The sequence below is a fragment of the Cavia porcellus genome, unplaced genomic scaffold (genome assembly GCF_034190915.1).
Source record: "Cavia porcellus strain 051 isolate PalLab524CR breed Dunkin Hartley unplaced genomic scaffold, mCavPor4.1 scaffold_15, whole genome shotgun sequence".
NCBI classification, from domain to species: domain Eukaryota; kingdom Metazoa; phylum Chordata; class Mammalia; order Rodentia; family Caviidae; genus Cavia; species Cavia porcellus.
Genome location: NW_026947498.1, coordinates 44,011,373 through 44,016,389, shown reverse-complemented (window position 1 = coordinate 44,016,389; position 5,017 = coordinate 44,011,373). Strand labels below are relative to the sequence as shown.

The window sequence follows — 5,017 nt, the reverse complement described above, 5'->3', positions numbered from 1 at the left end:
CTAACCCAACCCAGTGCTGACTGTGTCCTTACTGGGCTGTAAATATTCCATGGTTTTTGTGGTGTGAGAAGCCAAAAGTTTAAATAAGGATCAAAATGTTAACAGGTTTTGGGAAAAGGGAAAACAGTAGTCACATGAGAAGGAGGACAAGGCACTCGGGTTGGGAGTAGCAAGAGAGAAAAAATAGAAGGAAACAATGGAAATGTAACTTGTAAATCAAGAAGAGAAGAGGGACTGCAGGGAGGGGAGGGGACAGGAAGAAAAGGAGCAGCAGGAGTACACATATAGGCTCAGCTTTCCTATGATGAATGTTATCACTGTATACTAATGTACCAATAAAAAATTAGAAAAAACTATAGCCTTACTGCTTAATCAATGAAAATGAAAGCTTTCCAGGGAGTGGACACCAGAAACTGATACTGTTCCCAGATTCACATTATAATGGCTTATTGAGAAAGAATCACCTTTGAAATTGGCAGAGTGAGGTCATAGGAAATGAATCTTCACCACTTGTCTACTAACTCAGAATTGAGATCAAATGGTGGAAAGCGTAATTCCAAGGATCTTCCACACTTGATGTCCACAGGTGACAACTACATCTAATCTATGAACAGATGAAAAGTACAAAGGTCCTGATGATTAAAGAAAATAAGAGGAGGGGTGAATGTAATACCTATCACAGTAGAATTCTAAGTTTGTAAACATTTTTAGTTTTCTTTTAAGATTATATATGTATTTTTATTATAATCAGCATCACTAGAAATTATTGAGTAGAGTCTCTTTGTTATTGGGAATGTAATATAACAGTTTCTAATATTGGATAATCTCAGTAATCAGAAGATATCAATCTCACATGAAGAAACCCATATGTTGGTCAATTAAGTACTCTTTGCTCAATTATGAAAAGTAAGAAATTACACTTCACCTCACCTGTTCTATTCTACCATCTTTACAGGAACATGTAGCAAGTGAAGCAAAAAAAGAAAGTAAGTGACAAGTATATGAAATGGAAAATAAAGTCATATATCTTAGAAAATTATGACCCCGGGAGTCCGAGGCAAAGCCCAGGAGGCCGAGTAGATCTCAGCCCAGGCTCTCGGGTTTCCTCACCCTTTGGCAGAAACTTCAGAGGAGCTCGCTGCAGCCTGGACTGTTGTGCTGACTGCTGGGACGTGATAAACAAGACAAGCTGGCCATTTGCCCTCAAAACTCAAGCCTGGAAGGTGTGTGTTGAAGCCAGCTTACCTGAGATCACAGCTGTCCGCAAGCAACTAATCCCTCCTGGTTTTAACCTTCAAGAAGGCAGTTGGGGAACACTATGAATCGGCCAGTGGAGAGAAGGGCCAGGACTGGTGGCCAGAAAGGCCAGGGTGGACGAGTCCTCGATGGAGCAAAACCAGAGCAGCTTTGGGCAAGCTCAGTCTCTGTGGCAGAAGTGGAACCAGTCCCTGTGACCTGGGCCCCATGTGACAGAGGCTCCTGCCCCAAACCCAGCCCTCAAGCCAGTGGAGAGGAGGAACCCCTGACTGCTACATAGCGTGTGTAATAACAGGTCAGTTTTCTGAACCCAGCCTGAAAGAAGCTTTCCTTCTTAGATCCTTTGAAAACCTAAGCGAATGTTCTTTGGGATACATGAAAGATGATGCCAGGCAAAAGCCCCTGCCACTGGGGTGGGCTGAAGAGGATGCACACCTCTGGGATTCCAAGTACATGGCAAGCAAGAAGTCTCCTGCTGGAGGAGCCCCTGACACTGACCTGCAGGTCCTAAGGAGCTCAGAGAATTTGCTAATAAGAAGCTCCCTCAAGATAAAGACCAGGGCGCTCCAGAGACAGTCCCTTGTCCTCACAGTGGATGCACAAAGAGGCTGCGGAATAAAGCCTCCCTGCGGAAGCACCATGTGTTGCATGCGCCCCAACGCTTCGTGTGCGCAGAGTGTGGGCCAGCCTTCTATGAGAGCAGCAAGCTGTCCCGCCGCTTCCTAGTGCACGCAGGTGAGAAGCCCTTCCGGTGCACCTTTGCAGGCTGTGGGAAGCGCTTCTCCCTGGATTTTAACCTCCGCACCCATGTGCGCATCCACACTGGGGAGAAGCTCTTCGTCTGTCCCATCCAGGGCTGTCCCTAGAAGTTTGTACAGTCCGGCAACCTCAAAGCTCACATTATAACTCATCAAAAGGTGAAAAAGAACCAGGACCGGGTCCTCCAACAGGATAAGCATCAACAGTGATTGTGAGAAACATTGCAGCCCTGAAGGTGTATTTTTAGTTTTATTTAGCTGCTCTGTACTTTGTGATACTGTTTGAAAAATGCTGCGTATTCTACTGTGTATGTGTATCAGAGAGTCAGGACAAATCTCCAGAAGCATAATATAAGTATTAGAGTTACTGGAGTTAATTTTGCTTGCTATCCACATGAAAATAATTTTTCAGTTTCCAGTTGTGATTTTTACCTTTGAAAAATGTACTTTTTAGGGATGGGGATTTAGCTCAGTGAGTAAGCTCCTGTCTGGCAAGGGGAAAAAAATGTACTTTTGAAACAGATGATGATTATCTCAAAGAATGAGTATTTTGCAATAGAGAGTTAATTAGTGGATAGTTGTGTAATTTTTATGATCTTAATAACTATCAAATTATGTTGAAGTTATGAGTGGTTGATACTGTTAATCCATTAGATTTTATCCTAGAATTTCAAAATAAAAGAATATAAAATGTAAAGGCATGCTAAACCTGAATTCAAAATCAAATTTGCATTAAAAAGACACTCCCTTTTTAAAAAAAATTGTTCTTAAAAAGTAGTAAAACATTGCAAAAACTTAGCATTGGTGAAACATGGACAGAAAGTCCAAGGCAAGTATAAATTAGTCAGCATTCGGCTCCTTTTTTTTTTCCCCCCTTGGAAAAAAAGACATTTAATGCCCTGTCCTAGATGGGACTGTGTGGCCTATGCTGCTATCTAGTGGTCACATTGTGCTTAATACTCAGGATTGCCCTGCTCTAGTGCTAGGCGCTCACTGGTGTCCTCACTCCTGAGACAGTTGATTCTGCAGCTCATGAATGACATGAGGGGGGAATTTAAAAGCTTGGGAAAATATTTTTCTAGTGGAGATTCTGGAATACTCGGAAACAGAAAGAGCACTGCTGTGCGAAAGCAAAGCTGCTTAGGTAACTAGCAGCACAATTCTCCCTACTTCTCTCACCGTGGTCAGTTACACTATGATTGAATATACCAAAGAAAATAAATTTCTGAAGTAAAAACCAAATATGTTTTACAAGGAACACACATGTACAACTTCTTTAATGTAACATTTTTTACATTTTTACACGTAAAGCACATGCAGACGTTTTCATTTTAATGACAGTTCTAAATAATAACAAAAAAACTACACAGAATTTACATTGTATTCGGCATTATAGAGATGATTTATGATTTAAAGTGTAGGTGAGCATGTGTGCAGTTTGTATAAAAATAATATATCATTTTAAATAAGGAAATTGCGAACGATTGAATTATGCTATCTTCAGTGTCCTAGAATTTATCCTCTATACCAAGGAAGGACTGTTTATAAAAAGAGAAAGAAACAGGTAATCTAAGTAATCTTAGAAGGTCCTTTTTGTCAACATCTGTGGCTCAACAATTTCCAAATCAATGTATCCTGCGTACCGACATTCTGCAGGCATCCTGGGAAATGTCTGGGTGCTTGGAATTTGTTTTTGTTAGAAGTTGTTGATGCAGTCTAAGACCATAACTTCTTTTATTTTTCATTTGTGGGCAAAATAATAACTCATATCCCAGGATGAATATTAGGGCTATAGCTATGCTTTCCAAGTGTTCACTTTGTTTCCTTTCAAAGAAACTGGCTGACAACACCAGCTCACCAGCGGGGAAGAAGTATAAACAGGAAGCAATTGACAAAGGGAGAGCTTAAACTATCAAAACATTCCCCAGGGACTCTACCATTCACTTTGTTTCCTGTTTGTTACCACTTTCCTATTCTGACAGATGTGGCTCCCCTCCCCCACACACCCCCCCCTTTTTTTTTCTTAAGAAGCTTACTGGGCTTGCAAAGGAAAGCACTGAAGGGGCGGGGTTAAGAAGGCCGCACAGCATCCACAGACAGATGCTTTACTGTAATTGAACTGAAACCCTAAGACCTTCTGCGGGCCATTGGTTAAGCCTTTGCCTTATTTATGCAGGCCATTTCCCACTTAATGTTCCCAGCAAAAATAAACTTCTTATAATTTTGCTGATATACATAATGATGTGAAAATATTGATACTGATATGAAATTCATATAGAAAAGATTATTTAGTGGATTCTTATCATTGATTCATCCTTAAAATGCAGAAGGAGACACACAGGGAATATTAACATGATTTAAATGAAGATGAAGAAGCATAATATCTGCTAGGTGTTTCTGGAAAAAAAAGTGTCCTCAAAAATTCCACCAATTTCAGCAGACAGATTCTACTTGAAGCGTTCAACTGTTGTTTGAAAGAGTCTTTTCTTCGTGGAGTCCTTATTTTTATCAGCTATCAATATTTCACTAAGGACATGAAGGTTTACTAGTTATCAGAGTCAGTGGTATGATAGTAGGTCATAGAATTTTGACAAATAAAATATTTAAAGTACAGAGTTACTTATAAATCAGAATTTGCCAAATAAAGTATTCTGGAGCAACTTTTGTAATTTTTAAAAGAGAAATTTAAAGACAAACAAATTAGAGAAACAAAGAACCAAACATGCAGAGCAGTCATTGTGTGCTTCATTGAATAAATGATATCTGAGCAAAGATTAAATTTTGTTAAAGGAATCCATCGTAAAGATACGTATAGATGGACAAATAGTATATGAAGCAAGCTAGACAACTAGTCCAAAAGTCCTGAGGTAAGAGTGTGTTTGGTATGTTTGAAGAATAACAAAGGGACCAGTACACCTAAAATAGAATGAATTGCTGGAATAAAAGAAACAGAATAGTAGGATACAATTTCTGGGAGAGAAAGAGGAATGATTCCATCAGCC

The 5,017-nt window shown here is 39.8% G+C and overlaps 1 pseudogene; it reads left to right on the top strand.

Annotated features, from left to right (window-relative positions):
• The first annotated feature begins 830 nt into the window (after positions 1-830).
• On the top strand, positions 831-2,708 carry LOC100722505 (zinc finger protein 42 homolog; annotated as a pseudogene).
• The last annotated feature ends 2,309 nt before the right edge of the window (positions 2,709-5,017 follow it).